Below are 11,040 nucleotides of genomic sequence, written 5' to 3'. Positions count from 1 at the left end.
CCTTATGATTTCACCTACATGAGGTACCTAAAGCAGTCCAGCTGATAGAAATCAAAAGTAGCAAATTCATAGAAACAAAAAGTAGCATGGTGACGTCACAGGCTGGGAGGAGGAGGGGATGAGAAGTTGTTTAATGGGCATAGAGTTTCAGTTTTACAAGATAAAACACACCGCAGATTGGTTGCATATCAATGTAGATGTACTGAACAGTATTAAACTATACATGTAAAATTGTTAAGATAGTAAATTTTGTTATGTATATTTTAACAACTTAAAAAACTGATAGACTTAGAGGAAAGGTAGGCATAGCCCCCCTTTGAAGAAAATAAAAGAAAGGTATTCATGCATACAACCTCCAAAGAGAAATAGACCAGGTTTGCTAAATGTGAAAGGAAGCAGAACAGGTCTGGCAAAATGCTAGCTTTTCCTGTTGTTAGGTGAGGACACCCTGCTGGTGAAAGCACCAAACCCGGATCCCCTGCTGTCACTGCCCTGCCGTACCACCTACACATCTGCGAAAATGAACATTTAAAATATAATCCCACACATGTTCTGGAGGCAGGAGACTTAATCCTCTAGTTAATCATTGTTTTTGAAAAAGCTTTGGTCAGATAAAACATTTGTGCCCTTTTCTTTCTTCTTCTTTTTTTTTTGGTAAAGATTTTTTTATTTCTACTGGGGAGGGAGGAAGATAAATAGAACCACGTTCCAATTTATTCTCGCACTGTATACACACATACCCACACACATACATAAACATACATACACCAAAAATATCCCAAACAAAAAACAAAAACACCAATAATCAAAACCCAAAATACCCTCAAACTACACCAATATTTCATATTTTGAACAAAAAAATATCCTGGGAGGAAGTGCAAAATGCAAAATTAAATGACTGAAAAATGCTGAACAAACAGCATTATTAATAAACAAAATAGTTATATTACTGAACTAGTAACAGGTGATGTTCTCCGTGTTTGTAAAACTTTGGAATCACACAGCTGATTTGTTAAATCTAGTCCTTGCCAGCTTCCAAAAACCAAAATTTTAGTTAGCTTCATTCTTTGATGCCTCATCAAAATTTTCTACAAGATCTAGAACATCCTCCTCCTCATCATCAATGTCTTCTGGTTTTGGTGCTTTACTGTCCAAGACTTGCCATGGGAACCGTTCAGCTAACTTCCTAAGGATTGTTAAGATGTCAGCACCAAGCTGACTTAATATTCCAGGAAGCATTTCTGTGATTGGTTTGGCTTCTGTATGACCAGTAATTGCAAAGCTATTAGCAGAAAGGGAAGCTTGGACTTGGGATTGTAGAAATGAATAACTGTCCTATCATCTTTAATCATGTTCACCTCTTCAATATGAGCTATATTATTCACAGCCAGGTTTTTTTTTTTTTTTGTAAGAGAATTCTGAAGCTTTTTGTCATTAGCTATAACTGTTCTATGTACCACCTTCTTTTCGCGAGCTGTACCCTTGCCTGCTATCCGGACCTGAACCTGAAGTTTGGCTAACTTTTCTTGATTCATGCTGTTGGTAAATCTGAAGCAGGAAGGGTCCTCCAATACCAGCACATGGCAAGAGCAAGATGGCTGCCTCATCTTTTCTTTTAAACTATGAACAACACATACAATCATTTGAGTGATTTTCTGCAATATTAATTTTTCTATCTATACAAGGTGTCTGGTAAGTTTAGATTAAGTCCCTAGTCCCAGGGGGTTTTTCTTGAATTTAGAGACTATCATAACTTCTAATATGAATGGCTTTGAATTAACACAATGAAACTAACACAATGCCGAGCACACTGGCATTTTGCTTTAAAACTCAATAAACTTTACTTAAATCCAACCAGAATTACATTTATTTTTAACTAAATTCCTGTCATGACTCTATATTTCCAAAAATTTCCTGTAGAACACCATTAACTTTGCTATTTAACTTTTGCACTCATTTTTAGTCCATTCAAAAGTTGGACACGATAATTAATTAGGCTTTTTAGCACATTTTCTGAAAGCATGTAATGAATCATGAAACACAAGGATTAAAATATTTTAAGCTAAAATATTTTTAAAGGCTGTTTTTAAGCCTTTGACCTTCATATCAGGCTTGGCAGAAATGTTCTAATGTCACAGCTGACTGTTAGGTTTTAAGAGTCTACCTAATCACGCGTTAATAAATGGAAGGCTAGATCAGTTTTTCTAGGCTCAATTAAAGTCATCTCATCAATACCTACATGTTGAGAGTCCCTGAGGTAGGAGAAGGAAGCAAGTAGGAATGTTGGATAAAACCTAGATATTATAATTAGGAACAAAAATTGTAAAATTCATCACCACAAATAAAGTCAACAAAAAGGCAATAAAATGTTTTCTAGGGATAAGTCATTCGCTTGTTCACTCATTCCCCATCTTCACCCACCGAGGGTGTCATGAGTCATGACACTCAATACTCCACCCAGATATCTTTCCCTGTCATGAATGTGGAACAATTTTCCTCTGAGACCATTTTTCCTCCTAGATTGTTTGCCATATTCTGTTTCATATTCCTGCTTTGTACTGTCTTATGTTCCTCTTGTATCATCCATAGGACACGACACAAAAACTTGCAAATAAGGTGCTTAAAATATATTTATTGGATTCAGTTTGTGTGTAGAACTGAAATTTTTGACTGTTTGCTGTACTAATAAGACTACATAACCATTGCTAGACTGAAAACACATCTGTGATTATTTTTATTGACAGTTACAGTTGTCACTCGGTGTCTGTGGGAAATTGGTTCCAGGACCTCCCATGGATACCAAAATCTACAGATGCTCAAGTCCCTGATAGAAAATGGTGTGGTATTTATGTAAAACCTACACACGTCCTCCCATGTACTTTAAGTCATTTCTAGATAACTTATAATACTTAATATAATGTAAATGCTATGTAAAACCTGTTTTTAAAAATTATATTATCTTCTTTATTTAATTTTTATTTTTTGAAATGTTTTTGATCCAAGGTTGGTTGAATTTGGATATATGAAATCAATTTATAGAGAGGGCTAACAGTACTTAAAAATTTTGTTTCCAGAAAATAAAGTCATGCAAAAACTGTTCACAAATTTAATATTCAGGAAGGTTGGCCAAACCATCTGGATTTCAAAGCAATAACCATTTCGGAAGTGGATTCATTTACAAAAATAAAAGAGAGAGAGAGAGGAAGGTTCCAGCCTAGGGTGTGTCTATGAGCAAAGCAAAGTAAAGCAAAGCAAAGAGAAGCTAAGCTAAGCCTGGATTTGTGAAAACTAAAGGATGCACAGTCTTCTATATTGCTATAGCAAATTTCTGGTCCTAAAGAGAATTGTCAGTTTTACCAGTAATTGTGAGAAAACAGACATTCTTATAAATTACTGCTGGGAGAATAAATGGTACAAACTTTAAGCCAGACAATTTGATTTTATATACCAAAATTACAAGCGCATATCCCCCTCAAACAGTATGTTTGTTTCTAAGAACTTATCCTACAGATATACTCACTCATGTGGAGAACGACATACACAAAGCTCCTCGTTGCTTTGTTGTTTTGAATAGCAAATGTTGGAAATAGTCTAAATGTTCAGCAGTGGGGGATCAGTTAATATGCACGTATGCTAGAATATCACGCAACTCTTAAAAAGAAGTGAGGACTGTATTAAATATTGAGCTCCAAGTTTTATTGTTAAGTAAGCAAACAAAATCACCAAGTGCAGAATAGTATGCATTGTATGCTACTATTTGAGTAAAAAGAAAGACAGAGAAGACGTATCAGAATTTGTTTGATTATGCATAAAATATTTCTGAAAGAAAACACAAGAAATTGGGTGCATTGACTACCTCTGGAGAGGAGAGTGGCTAGTAAACAGATGAAGGAGAGAGACATTTACTCTATTAATTTAAAAAGTAATGTATTGAAGTGGAATCCACATAATGTAGAATTAACCATTTTAAAGTGAACAATTCAGGGGCATTTAGTATGTTCACAGTAGGTGCAACCACCAACTCTATCTAGTTCCAAAACATTTTCATCACACCAAAATAAATCTCCTTACTCATTAATTGGTTTCTAACCATTTGCCTCTCCCCCAGCTTCTGGCCATCACCCATTCTTATTCTGTCTCTATGGATTTATCCTTTCAGGACAATTAATATAAATAAATACTATTATATGTGACCATTTGTATCTGGTTTCTTTCACTTAGCACGTTTTTGAGACTATTTAGTTTTTTGTGTGTGTATTTTTGAAAAGTGAACTATGTTGAAGTATTTCGTAAGCAAAAACTGGAAAATTGAAAGTAAAACTTTTCTTGCTGAACACCCCAGGAGCTAAAGTAAAGGAGACCTCCAGCCTATTTCAGAAGTGGACATTCTAAACAGGACTTATGAAGGATGAGAAGAATACCCTTTCCCTAAGCAACATGTCCTAATCCTTTTCCAGTCTGAGCCTTTCTTATCACCATAACAATACACACTGCGGGAGAAGGGGCAGATTTGGAGAATTCAGTTTTGCCTTGAGTGACTTTTGTCATTAACTTGCAGATATTTGTCATGAGCAACGCACTTTTGTTATTTTATTGTGAATCTCAATAGCTTGTGAAACTGTCTAAACCAAGGGCCCCTTCTTCCCTTGGTACCAATGCCATTTCTTGGTTCCACCACCTTGCATGTAACATAGTAGATGGGAAAAATAGCGCCATTATATAGATCCCACCTAGCAAACCATGGAGGGCCCAGAGAAAGGAATTTCTGTCATAGATAAGGAAATGTGGAAGTCTAGAACAATTCTGAAAAAAATTGTAACTGAATACCTTTCACTCTAAGCTTTGTCATTTAAGTGGGTATTGCAGAATAATTTCTCAATTCCAATTTCAGACGTTTTAAATATCTGAAACATTGGAATGGGAAAACACTTAGAAGTCAACCAGACTGACCTGTTAGTCACTCATATAGGAACGTGCTCTAATAAGGACAGTTGACCATTGTGCAAATGCTTATATGCTTCTGTGACAAGGAGTTCACAACTCAGAAGTTATTGAACTAGTTTGATAGAATGTCAGCCTGGAGTAACCAACTCATGCCACTTTGCCTGGAATTTTCTTGGTTTTAGCATTGGAAGTTTCATGTCCTGCGAAAACCTTCAGTATGGGGCAAACCAGGAAGGCTGGTCCTGTTCCAGCCAAGAGCAATGATGGCAGGGAAGGCATCGTGGAGGAGCGAGGCAGTAAAGGATGGACTGCATTTCCAAAGTCAAGGAGAGATCACAAAAAGGACATTAAACTCTGCATTTCCTCAGCCCACACAGCATGACCGCTGATCAGTGTGTAATTTCTATGTATCATGCATATTTCCATCATATTTTTGGATCTCTAGTTTGGACGATAGTTGTTAGGCAACAGCGAGCCACTGACATTTGTTAACAGGGTTGTAACAAGATCAAAGATGTCTTTTAGGAATATTTATCTTGCAATGTGTGCAATTATTATGAGAATGCTTAGGGTCGACAAAACCAGTGAGGAGGCTATGGATTGCAGCAGTTCAGCTACGAGAGAGAGACCTGAAATGGGGATGCTGGCTGGGATAAGGCAGATGAAGAGATGCAGGAGAAAAACAAGTAGGAAACGGTTGCTGTTAGACTGAGGATAGGAAAGAGAGGGAGAAATTTCGACCACCTAAGGCAGTGCTTCTTGAGACTAAATGCAGATTAGAATCATCTGGGAAAGACTTTGTCTTTAATGCTGATATCTGAGCCCCCTTCCTAAGATCATCATGATTTCACCCATTTGTAGGGACCCAGATAAGGGCAATTTAAAAATGTTCCCCAGGTGATTCTACTGTGGAGGAAGAATGGCTTTTTTTTTTTTTTTTTTTTTTTGAGATGGAGTCTTGCTCTGTCACCAGGCTGGAGTACAATGGTGTGATCTTGGCTCACCACAACCTCTGCCTCCTGAGTTCAAGAGATCTCCTGCCTCAGCCTGCCGAGTAGCTGGGATTACAGGTATGAGCCACCACACCCTGCTAATTTTGTATTTTTAGTAGAGATGGGGTTTCTCCATGTTGGTCAGGATGGTCTCGAACTCCTGACCTCAGGTAATCTGCCCGCCTTGTCCTCCCAAAGTGCTGCGATTACAGGCATGAGCCACGGAGCCTGGCCTAAGAGTGGCTGTTTGAAATGTCTAGGGTCTGAGACTCTCCCACCCCTCCTTCAAAATTATCTAGTCATTGAACATTTGAAATGAACCAATCAGTTTATATGCATCGTCACATAGAATTTCTCCTCTTAACCATCCCATAAAGTGTGATTTTATTCCCATCTTACAAGTGATGGAACTGAGGCTTGAAGAGACTCACTGAGTGAGGTTAAGAGCCTGAATCAACCCCCATCACTCTCCCTTTAACCATCAATGTCTGTTTGTTCTGAGAGCCTAAGGCAGTTCACAAAGGAAGGGAAAGTTCACTTTTTGACCTTTCTCAACATCAGAACAAGGGGCAGGACCGAGCTCTTCAACTACCAGAAGACATTTGATACATTTTTCATATTCAAGCTTCGACAAAGAAGCCTCAGACCACACAGCAGAAAACATTAATGACCTTCTATTGAGGTGGGTAAAAAAGATTTTTTCTAGATGATTGCTCTAGTGCATGTGAGATCAGTAACACGAGAGAGATAATAAATATTATAGATTCTAAAAGAACGTTATAATGAAAATTTTAACTCTTTTATAGGCTATTTTTTGGAGAACGAATTTCTCCTTAGTAATATGTAATGGTCCATGAATATTAAATATTCACATTTCTATTTTTGAATTGACAACAAAGTTATTAGAGTTTCATTGCTTCTGCTAAAATGTAGTTTTGTATCCAAAGGTACTTCAAAACACTAGACGAGGCCAAGGCGGGTGGATAACCTGAGGTCAGGAGTTCGAGACCAGCCTGACCAACATGGTGAAACCCCGTATCTACTAAAAAATACAAAAATTACCCGGACGTGGTGGTGGGTGACTATTATCCCAGCTACTCGGGAGTCTGAGGCAGGAGAATCGCTTGAACCTGGGAGGCAAAGGTTGTAGTGAACCAAGATTGTGCCACTGCACTCCAGCCTGGGCAACACAACGAGACTCTATCTCAAATGAAATAAAATAAAATAAAATAAAATAAAATAAAATAAGATGGGAACATAATTCGAAAAATATACATCACTGCTAAGTAATTTTCACGAGTCAAGAATCCAAGAAGTCCCAAGTCTTAAATTTCTCTTTGTTTTCCTTTGTAAAATACAGAGAAAATTTCTGAAGGCAATTTCTCTACCCAGATAATAGTACTCCATTTCACTTTCAACATTTTCTGTTAAGCCACATGGTTCTTCAACATTCCAGGTTCTAAGATTCTGCTAATTAGTATTGATGCTTCTGGTAAGAACTAGTCCAAAACTCTGAAATCTGCTCCATTCCCTTGGCAGCTACGTCAGATAATCATCTGTGTATTTCCTTTCCAAAGCAAAGAATTCCAGTTTGGCTTTTCCAACTTTCCTCTTCCTTTTTCTATGACGATTTCCTTTTTGAAAACTTCAGGAACCCTAATTAACCCATGGAGGCATTGCAATATTAATATAAGGCAAATATAAAAAATAAACAACCACCTCAAGAAGACAAAAGCAAACTCCAGTGCCGTCCACTTTGTGTGTACAGAAGAAATTATCCTGCTCCTCCTTATAAATAAGGGGTTTGCAATGTGTCGTTCCTTTTCTGTAGGGAAGGGGGGTACTTATTGATGCTGCATCTGTTTTGTCAGAGCATCAGCTAATGGAGAAAGTTAATTGTGTTGGTTGTAAGGCCACCTGTCACACACATGCCTCATTTCCATACTAATGGTCCAGCAGTGGCAGGCAGTGTGCTCTCTGCAGTAACAGCTACTGCCTCTTTGGAAACGTGGGCCAAATGTGCCCATGCAGCAACTGTAGGCTTCATATGTGAATGCCTCTAGTATTGTGTCGACTGGGGCTTATATTAACCCCCTACTGGCAGCTCCAAACTAGATTTGCAGTAAATGTGGGGATGCTGTAAATGCTGCTCTGGGGTAAGCACCAAGTCCATGGTGAACCTGCTGGGAAAGGCAGCCTTTGGACTTCAGAGTTTTCTCTGAATAATCTTCTGTATAGCCAACCCATCCTACACTAGGAAAGAGAGAGAGAAATGGCTGAAATCCCTGATACCTTCTCCTTTAAGAACACCCTCTGTATATTATTTCACTGTAGTAGTTAGTGTTATTTTTCATAAGCATTTTTACCAACTTCTTTGCCTGTTGGAATCACTATGTATTTTTAGGAGAACCTGCAGGAACCACCCTCATTTATGAGGCGGAGGTCCATTTTAGAGCTCTGAATAATATTTCCAGTTCTGTCTCCTAAATGATCAAAAGCAACCTTAACTCCTGACTATAAAGGATCACACTCCAGCAGTACTTCTTCCAGCGGTACATTTTACAAATTGTTGGAGTCTTAGGCATAGTTGAGGAATCGATGTCCTGCCAGAAGATTTATGAATATTTTAGTGGGAAACTATGAGATGCAATTTGAGAGAGGTGGCTATCCCCTAAATGAGGGAAGCCAATAAAATTGAGAGTTATTTCTTTCCAGCTCTTAACCCTATGGATGTACAAAATTACCAGATTCGGTTTCTCTGGGATCCTTTTGTATATGGCTTTCTGTGACCTTACACAGCCGCCATAAAGGGACTTGGGGCTAAGCGCCAAATGCTCCAGCACTGACTGCTCTTAGAGAGATGGAGAACACATGCGCCAGGCTGCTTACATTTTTTAATGGCCAATTTTTGTTGAATGGATGATTTTTTTAGGCTAGGCGATCTCTATTCTTGTATCAACAAAAATTTTAGAATGGATGTCACAGTCATTTGGAAAGGAGGCTCAAAGTCAGGCAGGTAATGTTCTGGTCACCCAGCAAATGGAATGTCCTAAGCTGTGGCATTCTCTCTGGAGTATGTGCAGGTGCACTGCCTTCTGGGAAAGCCCTAAGGGAGGCAAGGAAGCCAGGCATTGGAGGCTACTGAGTTTTATGAGTATCTCTGCCTTTAAGGGCAAAGGCTATAGAAAATCCTACAGATAAGTTTCCTGACTGATTTCTGTTAGGTCTGGATTTCCCAATGTGCCATAGAGTTTCTCACAGCAATAAAGAAGAAGGGCATTTTGGTCACAGGGGAGACCCAACATAGATTGCATAGAAAAGCTTGGTGGCTGTAGCTACTCTAAATTCAGGATCTGCAACCTCAGCCAGGCCATTGATGCTGCCCGAAGGTCTATCTTCGTGTTCTGAATTGACACCTTCCCCCATTCCTCACCATAATGATTTCAAGCTTTTATCACTTTCTTCTAGCACCCTAGTCAGAAGACAACTTCATTTTGCATTTCATAGAGGAAATGAGGTGCCAAAGATAAATTCTACAAACCTTTGGCTGCAAGCTACATCAACAAGCTTATCTACATCCACAGCCAGCTTTATGTCAGGTCTTCCATCTTAGTAAAGAGAGTGACTTTTTTCCTTGTCCTTCCCTTCCCTTCCCTTCCCTTCCCTTCCCTTCTTCCCTCCCCTTCTCCCTCTCTTTCCCCCTCCCTTCCCTTCCCCTCCCCTCTCCTTCCCTTCCCTTCCCTTTCCTTCCCTTCCCTTCCCTTCCCTTCTTCCCTCCCTTTCCCTTCTTCCCTCCCTTCCCCTTCCCTTCTCACCTCTCTCCTCCCTTCTCTTTCCTCCCTTCCCTCTCTTCTCTCTCTCTTTCTCCTTCTCTCTCTCTCTCTCACATACACATATTCATGCATACACATGAGCATACATGAGTGTGCACATAGGATATATCATCTTAAGGGCAGATAATAATACACTTGAGAAAATACAAGTTTGATAAATCATTGTCTCTCAAAAATTGGCAGGAAAGACATGTAAGTCTATTAGCAATGCCACACCTGGCATTGTAGGAAAACAGGAGAGGAATATGTGATCAGACGGAAGGTCAAGGAAGACTTCCTGGAGAATGCAAAATTTGGGTTAAGTTCTGGATTTGATGTGGACAGAAAAAGAAGGGAAGACAATTTCAAGCAGATGATATAGCACGAATGAAAGGATTTAACCTTTTGTAGGATCTGCATGCATTTTGATTCTGCGGTAGAAAGGGAAGCCCGCATAGGACAGTAGAGGCTGCCAGGGGTCAGTCATGAAAGGCTTCCTGCAATGAATTGGAAGTTCCAGTCACACACTGGAATTTGACTTTGTAAGCTACATGGCGACCTGGAGGGAAATGAAGTGGTAGCAGTGTGCAGGGTGAGGAGGAAACAAGGCCATATTTGTAGGCTGGGTCCTTGTACCGGTTTCAGATGACAAGTTTTGAAACAAGTGACTGTGGGAGAAGAGGACAGAAAAAAAGCAATATAAATTTGTGGAATTGTCAGGCCTTGGTGACTGGATGCTGGAGGAAGAAGGTAGAAAGAGCATTAAAGTGACTGCCAAGTTAGTGGCTTGGGCAACTGGGCAGATGGATGGAGGCCTCCAGACTACAAGAGGCAGAACAAATTTTAAAGGAAAGACGCTTGCTTCCCTTTGGCCCCTACCGACAATGAAGGACAGGGAAGTGAATCCATTCAGCAAATCAATTGCTATATGAGCAGAGTGACCTGGTCTGGGATGCTGGTGATGGAAGCCATTGTGGATGGGGACACTGAAGGCAAGTGTGTGGCCTGAGGTGCACCAAAGGCTGAGGACAGCTCTGTCCAACACGGGTGGTGAAGGAATAAGAGGTGAAGAAAGAGACTACAAAGAAAATCGGAAGGAACAGTGAGAACAACCCCAGGAAAGTCTGGAAAGAGGGGTTTCCTGAAACCAAAGTGGGGAAGAGAATTTTATTTTATTTTATTTTTTGACTACCAGAAAATTTATTTATTTTAATTTTTTATTTGTATTTTTTAAATTTTTCCATAGGTTATTGGGGTAGAGGTGGTGTTTGGTTACATGAGTAAGAGTAAGT

General features: G+C 39.3%; 1 pseudogene; it reads right to left on the bottom strand.

Moving 5' to 3' along the window:
* Positions 1 to 1,050: 1,050 nt before the first annotated feature.
* LOC105538543 lies at positions 1,051 to 1,535 on the bottom strand (annotated as a pseudogene).
* Between the last annotated feature and the right edge of the window lie 9,505 nt (positions 1,536 to 11,040).

The sequence above is a fragment of the Mandrillus leucophaeus genome, unplaced genomic scaffold (genome assembly GCF_000951045.1).
Source record: "Mandrillus leucophaeus isolate KB7577 unplaced genomic scaffold, Mleu.le_1.0 Scaffold194, whole genome shotgun sequence".
NCBI classification, from domain to species: domain Eukaryota; kingdom Metazoa; phylum Chordata; class Mammalia; order Primates; family Cercopithecidae; genus Mandrillus; species Mandrillus leucophaeus.
This window is presented reverse-complemented; position numbering and strand designations above follow the sequence as displayed.